Source organism: Petaurus breviceps, unplaced genomic scaffold (assembly GCF_028583685.1).
Source record: "Petaurus breviceps papuanus isolate PSGF00001 unplaced genomic scaffold, PetGlider_PUasm1.0 90654, whole genome shotgun sequence".
Taxonomy (NCBI): domain Eukaryota; kingdom Metazoa; phylum Chordata; class Mammalia; order Diprotodontia; family Petauridae; genus Petaurus; species Petaurus breviceps.
This window is the reverse complement of record NW_027187301.1, coordinates 814,266-825,832: the sequence shown is the minus strand read 5'-3', so window position 1 is coordinate 825,832 and position 11,567 is coordinate 814,266. Positions and strand designations below refer to the sequence as shown.

The 11,567-nt window shown below is 33.6% G+C and overlaps 1 pseudogene; it reads right to left on the bottom strand.

The window, feature by feature from the left end:
• Positions 1-6,114: 6,114 nt before the first annotated feature.
• Positions 6,115-6,583, bottom strand: LOC138143672 (elongin-C pseudogene; annotated as a pseudogene).
• Positions 6,584-11,567: the final 4,984 nt, after the last annotated feature.

The window sequence follows — 11,567 nt, the reverse complement described above, 5'->3', positions numbered from 1 at the left end:
GTGATTCCAGTGCAAAAATTGTCGTCACCTCTGTAGTAATTTAAATGCCCTCAAGCCCTTCTGTGGCACTGGAGAGTTATAATAGTACAATAAGGATACTGCTCAATTGATTTTCTAAGGTGAACCCTTTCACTTTCAAGCTGGTGGTCTTTTTTTTTTTTTAAGCAATCGGGGTTAAGTAACTTGCTCAAGGTTACACGGCCAGTTATTTCTGGGTATGGTGCTAAGTATCTGTAATAGTAATGGATTTTAAAGATCCCCCTAAATTGGCTTGGTTTTTGGTTTGATTGTGTTAAAACCCAGAGCTTGTGAATCCCACTTGTGGGATGGACTTGTTGACATGAAAAGAGAGGGCTGAAGTGGGAGGAGCTGATGACATAAATTTAGAGAGACACAAGAAAGGAGAGAGGCAGAAGAACTTTTTGGAAGCAGCATCTTGGAGGCAGAGAGAGACTGAGAGGATTGCTGAGGGTCACTTTGAATTGCCCAGGACTTTTGAGAGCTGCCACCCAGAGCTGCCAAGGACTGAGGAGACATGGCTGTTATGCTGGTACTTTGTCTGTCTGTTTTGATGTTGTTTTGCCAGATTTGTCCACTGGTGAAAGACAGTCCTGTTGTTGCAGAGGTCCTGGAACCTTGCTGTTGGTTCAGAAGCCCTGAAGAAGGATTTTCTTGTTGTATGTTTACATAAATCCTGGAAGGGGGTTTTGCTAATATTTTCAGGGATCCTAGGACTGTTCTGCAGACAGAGAATGAATTAATGAAGACACTGGCAATGTATCTTGTGGCCTTGCTAAGCTTTGTCTCCCCAGGAACAAAAATTGCTGAGAACTTGCCTCATGTCAAGATGAAGAAAAGACAGCCATTTGGGTATTAAATGCTGTGCTTAAGCTTGTTGTAACTCTGGGATAGATTCAATTGTGATCCAAGGGTGGGGAACTTTTGACTTTTTTTTGTGCTCTGTGATTAAACAAATGAATGTACTTTACTTATGATTGGAAACTAATCTCTATTTGAGAAGAGGGGCTTTGTGATGGACTAAATGAATGTACAGCCTAGGGGTTGAGTAGTATTTAGAAGAGGGACTTTGTGATTGATTAAATGAATGTAATGTCCAGGGGTGGGGTAGTACACAATTAAATCACACTTGGTAAATGCTGTATTTTAAATTATGTTATATGTTGATTCTCTCTGTTCTTAATTTGTCACTGAATAAAATGGAGAGCACCTATGCTGGTATTTTGAACCTTGGGAAGTTGCCTTTGCTTGGCATTACAGTATCTGAGCCCGGATTCGATCCCCAAGTCATCCCGACACTGGAGCCGGTGCTCTTACTCGCTGAGCCACCTGGCCGCCCCTAAGCTGGTGGTCTCTTGGAGAGTCCTCAGCTGGAATTCTTCAGTAGAACCCCAGGCTACAGACTGCCTGTTTCTGAAAGGGCAATTGGTTTTGGATTGGCAGGGTGCGAAGGCCAGAATGGATGTGGATAGGCTAATGACTTCTGGTGTCATGGCTTCATTGAACTATAAGACAACTAACATGCCATGCTCTTCTTAGAGATGACGGCAACACTCTTCATGACACTGTTTGGTGTTATCTTGGCTAAGATACTGGGGTTTGCTATTTCCTTCTCCAGCTCATTTTATTTAAAGATAAGGAAACTGAGGCAAGCAGGGTGATGGGACTTCCCCATATTCATATAGCTAGTACAAGTGTCTGAGGGCAGATTTGAACTCTCCAAGAGGAGTATTCCTGACTCCAGTCCTGACACTCTATTCACTGTACCACCTAACTGCCCCAACAAGCAACACCTAATAGGTCCTTTCAGTTAGGTTATGCTTTACTCTCTGGTTGACACAGTTTATGACATGCTTAAAGAAGGCCTTCATTGAAACAATCATGCTAGCCAGATGAAGGAAATCCTAGTGAAGAGATAAAAGTCCTCAGAGGCATTCCCTCATTTACCAAATGAAGTATCTGAATAGGAGAATATATGTAATAAGCTGTCACAAAACTGGATTGTCTACCCAATGAGAAGCCCAGTGTAGAGCATTTATAATTTAATCAACATAATTTAATTTACTAATTAGCAAGTGAATTGACCTTTCCGGGCAAGGCACTTTGGTGTAGTGGAATGAAATTGAAGTCAGAATCAGAATAATTGGGTTTGGATCTTGGTTGGTCTGCTACTAAATATATGACTTGTGATTGGTCTGCTACTAACTAGATGTGTGATTTGAAGCAAAGCACCTTTCTGGGCCTCAATTTCATCATGTGTAAAACTAGTCATTTAGATTGAATGACTACCAAGGATCCTTCCAATTCTCTGATCTTATCTCTTACTTTTGTCAAAATTTTAATTACTATGTTATGATTGGTCTATATTCACTGCTTCCATCTTCTCTCTCCTTCTAACTGCCTGAATGATGAGAAATATTCTTGAACTTACATAGATCTTCCCATATAGGAACATAAAAAAATTTAACCTTATTAAGTCCGTTATGATTTCTCTTCCACGTTTACCTTTTTATGCTTCTCATAGGTCTTGTGTTTGCATATCAAATTTTCTATTCAGCTCTGGTATTTCCAACAGGAATACTCAAAAGTCCTTTATTTCACTAAATATTCATTCCCCCCTGCAGAGATTACACTCAGTTTTGCTGGGTATATCACTCTTGATTGTAATCTCAGCCCCTTTGCGTTCGGTAATATCATAATTTAAGCCCTTCATTCTTTAATGATGTAGGTGTTAAAAATTGTATTATCCTGATGGTGACTCCACAGTATTTGCATGGTGTCTTTCTGACTTCCTTGCAGTATTTTCCCCTTGACCTGGAAGCTCTGGAATTTGACTATAATATTCCTGGGAATTTTATCTTAGAATCTTTTTCAGGAGGTGATCTGTGGATTTTTTTTTTTCTGTTTTGCCCTTTGGTTCTAAGATATCAAGGTAGTTTTCTTCCACAGTTTCTTGAAATATGATGTGTAGGCTCTTTCTTTGATCATGACTTTCAGTTAGTCTAACAATTTAAAAATGATTTCTCCTTAATATATTTTCCAATTCAGTTGTTTCTCCAATGAAATATTTTACATTTTCTTGTCTTTTTTTTCATTCTTTTGACTTTGTTTTATTGTTTCTTGATGTCTCATGGAGTCATTAGCTTCCACTTGCCCAATTCTAATTTTCAAAGAATTATTTTCTTAAGTGAAGTTCTATCCCTCATTTTGCATTTAGCCAATTCTGTTTTTAAGCTATTATTATTTTTTGGTACTTTTGTGCCTTTTTATTATTATGGTTGTCATTTTTATAAAGCTGTTAATTGTCTTTTCATAATTTTCTTGATTCTCTCATTTCTTTTCCAAGTTTTCCTCTACTACTCACATTTGATTTTTTAAAATCTTTTTTCCCCTATTTCTTTAACTCTTCTAGGAATGCTTTTTAGATTTATGTCCTATCTGTATTTTTTTCTTTAAAGCTTTGCTCTTAGTTATTTACACATTATCTTCTTCTAAGTTTGAGTCTTGATTTTTCCTCTCACAATAGTACCTTTTTTGTTTTAAAATTTTAAACAAATAGAAAACAAGAAGACCATAAGAGAGGATTCAATATGAAACAATAAATTTCTAAGAAAACCTGTATAATAAATACTACATATTGTTTTCAAAGATACCCAACATTTCTTTACTTCTTTGTTGGTTTTCTTTTGTTTTCTGCTTTGCAATTTTAATTTTATTTTTTCCCTCTCCTTCCCTCCACCACCTTAAAGAAGATTACAATTAAGCCTAAGTGGGTGCATATACATATACATAGATATCTGTAAATGTACATTTGTATACACACAATCAAACACATATATGTACATTGTGCTTATTTCCTATCATTTGTTTCTCTGAAGGTGGACAGCATCTTTCTTCATAAATCCAAGTCTTGCCATGTTTTTCTAAATCAATCAGCTCATCATTTCCTACACTACAGCAATATTCCAACCCAATCACATCTTATCTGACAAATCGTGTATCAGAGATTCCCACACCCCCCCCCTGCAATTTTCTGCATTCCTTCTGTTCTTGGCTGCATATGTTTTATTTATACAAGAAAAATTTTTTTTTGCTGTAAAGGATTTTATTAATAATAGAATCCTATATGCTGCAAATACTACCATGTAGAAAAAAGACTAGGGTAGGGTTTTTAATGGAATTCCAAAAATAAGCTAAACAATTTCAGAAATAATTATAGTTTAGGATGATATACACTAGTAAAATCTTTTAAATTAAACCAAATAAGTGACATCTAATAATTCTGGGTATACAAGAATACGATGGTTGAAAATGCCTAATGTGAAAATAAAAACCATGAACTGAGGAATTTAATGCTTTTAAAAATAAGGCCAAGACTACATATGTAATATAAAATATTTCATATTCTTTAGTAAATGTTTCCTCACTTATCATGCAGTATCACTTCTGAAATACATAATTTCTCCATATCTGAATTCTAGCCATACTAAACTGTGGACATCAATTTTAGTATTTTATGATGTGTTCAAATGTAGCCATGAGTTAAAAAGGTAACCTACTAGGACCGAGCCCATTAGAAATGTAGTTTCTGCTACCATCTTGACCTATAAGATCATCATATCTGTACATAATTGTTATTTTTGTTGCCATCTAGCATTAAAAATCCCTGCATTTGATAAGCAAACACTAGTAAAAACTTCAGTAATATGTATATGAACCAGTTTGTCTTAATGAATTACTGAAAACAGATGTAACAACTGTTTTCAATCAAGATTAAGAGCAAAGTGATTAGTGAAGGAAAAAAAATCTAGTCACCAGTAAACTTACATTTGTATAACTACCTCTGCTATTTGAAAAGTAGGAAGCTGAAACTCAACCTTCATGTTCTTGACTCCATACCTAGGAAAGAGATACTCTGAAGTTTTTATTTGTCCTTCATAATCCTAAAAGGTTAAAGTAATGTTCATTTTCACTAAGTAAAAGCCTTATTACACTGGTGTAGTCATTACCCCTGTTATACACAGGCTTTGTTTCTTAATTTTCTATATACCCATTACATACAAAGAAGACATGATCTGACCATCAATAAAACCGAACCTACAAACTATTAAGGCGCTTTATGCCAGGCTCTTAGCATGAATTTCATATATTAAGTGCCATAAAGATTTTGATTGCTTGTTCAACTCTAGTTTTTTTGGGGGGTAGTGGGGGTGTGGGAGTAGGGGGCTGATAAATTTTGCCATGATCTTACTTTAATACATTTAAATAATGATTTATTAATGTAGTAAGTGAAAAGTAAATTGCAAAGGAAGCTTTCTTAGCTAGATGATTAAGTACAGTACTTTGGATTGTTCAAAAAGGATATTGTATGACTATCCCTAAGTTTTCATAGCCAAAGCTATCTAGTACTGTGGTTACTTATTGATATCTTGGTTAAAGTTCTTAAAAATTCACTACTGCAAAAGCTATACCTAACAATTTTCCATAATGATTTAAAAGAAAAGTACCACTTAAGTTGTATGACAAAAACAGATATGCAGATACACTGATATGCTAACACAATTGCAATTTATCAAAAGACACATAAGACCAATTCTTATGTATTCAAGAGTTATTAAAAAATTAATGTTTTGGCCAAGCCATATTTATAAACACAAGTTGACAATGCAAAATAGTTGCATAACTAATAATGCTAGACAGCTAAAATATGGTAGGTTCAAGTTAACCCCATCTGTCCAAAAATAACAAAAAAATAAAATCCCTAAAAATACTTAGCCAGTATAAACCTGTAGTATTCGACTAAATTTCAGTACTTGGTAAGTATAATTATCATTCTAATATTTAAAACCACTATAAGGCATAGCCATCTACTAATTGGCATATTTGTTTATTTCTCATTTAGTGAAAATGTCCTTATTTTAAGTTGCAAAAACAAATTTCAACTCTGATTGTTATGCAAAAGAAAGGACTGAAGGTATTTGCTTTGCAATGAACTTTACAGTTCTCAACCACACCCCCCCCCACCCCAACATACAACATGCTATATGAAAAAAGTTACTAACTAAAGTACAGGTATTAAACACTGAAAAAGTTAACAGTTTATTATAATTTATTTTATTTAACAATCTAGGAAGTTCGCAGCCATCAGCAATTCCAGTGCAATTTCAGGTGCAACTGGGAATTCAGGAATCTCTGTAGAGCTGTTAGTGTAGCTAACCTTGTAGGTAAAATACATGCATACTTTTGATAGCACATGTGATAGAATTTCTCTAAAATTAACCTTGTTGGTTTCATTTTCAGCGAACTGACCTGGGCCACTTAACATGGCTTTTATTGTTCCTAATGTTAAAGCATGCTCCCTTTTTACAATAAATTCATGACCATCAGAAGATATCAATTTCACATACATAGCATCTGGGCCCTCACACCCACTGTATGTTTTCTCTTCTCCATCCATTATCTCCTTATGAAATTATATTTTGTTTCCACAGGAATTTTAACAAAATACCTTCTTGTCAGTTCCGCAGCGGCCGCAGGTCAGTCCCCACTCACCACCATAGCCCCTCTATACAAGAAAAGTTTTAATTAAAATAATTGAAATTTTCCTTTTTACACTTCAACAATGCTGTCATTTTATAATATAGTTTAAGATATGATACTGCTGAATCTACTTCCTTTATGTCTTTTTCCCCGGTTTCTTTAAAGTTCTTTACCTTTTGTTCTTCCAAATGAACTTTATAATTATTTTTTCTAACTTAATAAAATGATTTTTAGTAATTTATTAGGGATGATATTGAATAAATCAATCAGTTAGGTAAATTGTCATTTAAAAATTATATTGTTTTTACCCACCCATGAATAAACAACATTACTTCAATTATTTAAATCTCTGTTCATTGGTATAAATAGTATTTTATGTTTTTGTTGATATAGTCCCTGTGTCTGTTTTGACACGTCTAAACTCAGGTATTTTATGTTGTCTGGGTATTTTAAATGGTCTAAAACAATATCGAATAATATTTCTGACACATAGAAAAGTTTCTCTACTTTCCACTTTTGATTAAATTATTTTAAATTTAACTTTGAGATCATGATTACTATCTATGTATTTTTTACATACTAAATTCTATTCCTCCCTTTTATTTTATCTTTGTGTATATGTCTCATTTTTTATAATGCTTCCTGAAAACAACATATTGATGAGTGCAAATTTTTAATCTTCTCTCCATTTCCATTTTATGGGTAAATTCATCCTATTCACATTCTAAGCTATAACTACTTGTGTATTTTCCTTCTTCCTGTTTTTTTCTCACTATTTTCATCTCCCTATTTACCCTAAACCTCCTCATTCCTTTGCTTTACTTCTACCTGCTACCTTGCCCTCCTATTCCTTAAGCTATTCACCCCTCTAAGTGTACCTCCTTTATCTTCTCCCCTACCCTATTCCCTTGCCCTCATTTCTTTCTGAACTTAGAAGACATTGCATACATATATGTATATACACACACATAATATATGTATTTTTGTGTGTTGTTACCTCTTTAAGCCATTCTCCATGAGAGATCATCCAACACTATCCACTCCTACTAGCTTCTGTATCAATTTTTCCTTTCATATCTCATTTGAATACAATAATTATTTTTTTTATCTCTCCCTGCACAGATGTTTTTTTAGAATCACCCCATCATACTTAGCTCAGCCTATGTCTTTTTTTCAAACTACCAAAATGATGACAGTCATAAGAGTACTGGTAATATTATTACATGCAAATTAAACAATTTGACCTTATTGAGTCCCTTATAATTGGTCTTTTATGTTTACTTTATATTTGTCTTGGATATTCCATGTCAAAATTTCCCTTCAGTTCTGGGGGTTTTGTCACAAAAACCTGAAAGTCTTATCCAACCATTCTAGAAACCAATTTGGAACTATGCCCAAAGGGTTATAAAACCATGCATACCTTTTGATCCAGCAATACCACTACAAGGTTTGTATCCCAAGGAGATCATAAAAAAAGGAAAAGAACCTACCTGTGCAAAAATATCTAGAATGGTTAGATAAGTTCACAACTCCACCAATAGTGCATTAAGTTCCCAATTTTCCCATATCCTTTACAACATTATTTTATTTTCCTTTTTTTGTCATATTAGTGAATCTGATAAGTTTTAAGTGGCACCTCAGAGTTGTTTTAATTTGCATTTTTTTAATCAAAAGCTATTTAGAGTGTTTCTTCATATGGCTATGAATAGCTTTGATTTCTTTATTTAAAAATTGCCTGTTCATATCCTTTGACCATTTACCAACTGGGGAATGACTTGTAGTCTTATAAATTTGACTCAGTACTCTATATATTTGAAAAATGAGGCCCTTATCAGAAACATTGATTATAAAAGTTGTTTCCCATCTTTCCGCTTTCCTTGGAATCTTGGTTGCAATGTTTTTGTTTGTACAAAAGCTTTTTATTTTAATATAATCAAAACAATATAAAAACAATATATTTTACATTTTGTAATGCTCTCTATCTCTTGTTTGGTTATGCATTCTTCCATTTCCCATAGATCTGACAGGGAGACTATTCCTTGCTTTTCTAATTTGCTTATGGTTTCACTCTTTATGTCTAAATCATGCACCATTTTGATCTTATCTTGATATATCTTGAAAAATGTTGGTATATATCTAGTTTGTGTCTTATTTTTTCCAGTTTTTCCAGCAGATTTGACAAATAGTGAGTTCTTATCTTAAAGGTTAGTGGTTTTGGGGTTAACAAATACTAAGTTACTATGGTCATTGGTGACTATGTCTTCTCTACCCAATCTATTCCACTGATTCACCACTCTATTTTTTAGCTAGTACTAGATAATTTTGCTGATTACAGCTTTATAATATAGCCCACACCTTCCTTTGTATTTTATTTTCAATATTCTTCACCTTTTATTCTTCCAGATGAATTTAGTTGGTATTTTTTCTAGCTCTCTTAAATTTTTTTTTGATATATTGATTGGTATGGCATTGAATAAGTAAATTAGGTTAGGCAGAATTGTCATTTTTATTATATTGGCTCAGCCTACCCATGAGTGATTGGTATTTTCTAGTTGTTTAAATATGACTTTATTTGTGTGAGAAGTGTTTTGCAATTGTGTTCATATAGTTCCTGGTTTTATCTCAGCAGATAGACTCCCACATATTTTATATTGTTTACAGTTACTAGGCATTTAATTTCTCTTTCCTTTGCTGCTGGGTTTTGTTGGTCATACAAAGAAATGCTGAAAATTTATGTGGGTTTATTTTATATCCTACAACTTTGCTACAGTTGTTAATGATTCCAAGTTTTTTAGTTGATTCTCTAGGGTTATCTAAGTATACCATCCTATAATTTGCAAAGAGTGATAGTTTTGTTTCATCATTGCCTATTTTAATTCCTTTAATTTCTTTTTCTTCCATTATTGCTCTAGCTAACATTTCTAGTACTATATTGAATAACAGCAGTGATAATGGGCATCCTTGCTTCACTCCTGATTTTATTGGGAAGGCTTCTAGTTTATCCCCATTATATATAATGCTTGCTAATGGTTTTATATAGGTACTACTTATCATTTTAAGGAGCACTCCCTTTATTCCTATGCTCTTTATTGTTTTTAATAGGAACAGTGCTGCATTTTGCCAAAAGCTTTTTCAGCATCTATTGAGATAATAATGATTTTTATTATTTTCATTTTTGATATGGTCAATTATGTTGATTATTATTATAGACTTATTCAATTTCTTTTTCTAAGATCGGCTTATTTAGGCATTATATTTCCTGATTTGACAATCTGAGTAACTTACATTTTCATAAATATTCAGTGATTTCACTCAGATTGCCATATTTATTAGATATAATTAGGGAAAATATTTCCTAATGATTGCTTTAATTTCTTTATCATTTGTGGTGATTTCACCCTTTTCATTTTTGATACTTGATATTTGGTTTTCTTCTTTCTTTAAATTAAATTAAATCAATTACTTATCTATCTTACTGTTTTTTTTTCATAAAACCATTTCCTAGACTTATTTATTAGCTCAATAGGTTTTTTTTTTCTTTCAATCTCATTAGTCTCACTTCTGATTTTCTGGATTTTTAATTTGGTGCTCATTTGGAGATCTTTAATTTGTTCTATTTCTAGTTGTTTTTTTCAGTTGTGTGTCTAATTCATTGATCTGTTCTTTTTATATTTTGTTGATGTAAAAAGGTGTAGTGCTAATGTAATATTTATAGCACCCACAATCATGATAAAGACCGTGACTAAAAGTATCACATGAAGTTCAATTGCAAAATATACCAGATTCTCCCTATAGAGGATAGAAAAAAGAATTTATTTAGATACCAGAAAACTGAATCCCCAAACCAATAATCCAATCCCATCATATTACCAAAGATATTCAGAAGCCATAATAATGCTGAGAGCCATGCCATCCTTCAGCCTTCCCAAAAACCAATACAAGATCAATATTTACTCCCAAAACTCTCTATCTCCTTGCCTGAGCTCCTCTGTCCCCCACCATCTGGCTAACTCTGACCAGCTTCCCTTGGTCTCTGCTTTCCTTCAGCAAAACTCCTCCCACCACAGGCTCCATATGACTGCATTTAGCTTATTAGGGGGCAGAATTTATCTTCACAGCAGGAAAGCTTCCTGTGGGCTCTGCTGTACCCTTTAGCGAATGCCCTCCAACACAGGCTCCATGTGATTACATTCAGCCTGTGAGGGGGCAGAGTTTACTTTCAGAACAGGGGAGGTCCTCAAACCCCCCCTAGGTCTATTAAGGAGCAGGGAAGATCTTCAAATTCCCATTCCCATTACAGAAAGTAGGGAAATAAATTTTCCCCTCACTACTGCTTTGACTACATCTCCTAAATTTTGGTATATTATCTCATTGTTGTCATTCTCTTTAATGAAATTATTCATTGTTTCTATAATTTGTTCTTTGACCCATTTATTATTTAAGATTAGATTATTTAGTTTCCAATTAATTTTTGATCTAGCTTTCTACTGACCTTTGTTGAACATAATGTTAATTGTGTTATGATCTGAAAAGAATACATTTAATATTCTTCCTTTTCTACATTTAATTTGGAGGTTTTTATGCCTTACTACATGGTTAATTTATACATCGGTGCCATTTGCTGCTGAGAAAAGGACAGAATATTCCATTCTGTTCCCATTTAGTTTTCTCCAAAGACCTGTCCTATCTAACTTTTCTAATATTCTGTTTACCTCCTTAGTTTTTTGTTTATCTTTTGGTTGGATTTCTTGAGTTCTGAAAGAGGACAATTGAATCCCCTGACTAGTATAGTTTTGCTGTCTGTTTCTTCCTGTAATTCACTTAACTTCTCCTTTAAGAATTTGAATGCTATATACCATTTGGTACATTTATGTTGAGTATCAAAATTGCTCAATTGTCTATGGTACCTTTTAGCAAGGTGTAGTTTCCTTCCTTATCTCTTTTAATTAGGTCTGTTTTTGCTTTTACTTTGTCTGAGATCAGGATTGCTACTCTTGCTGATTTTACTT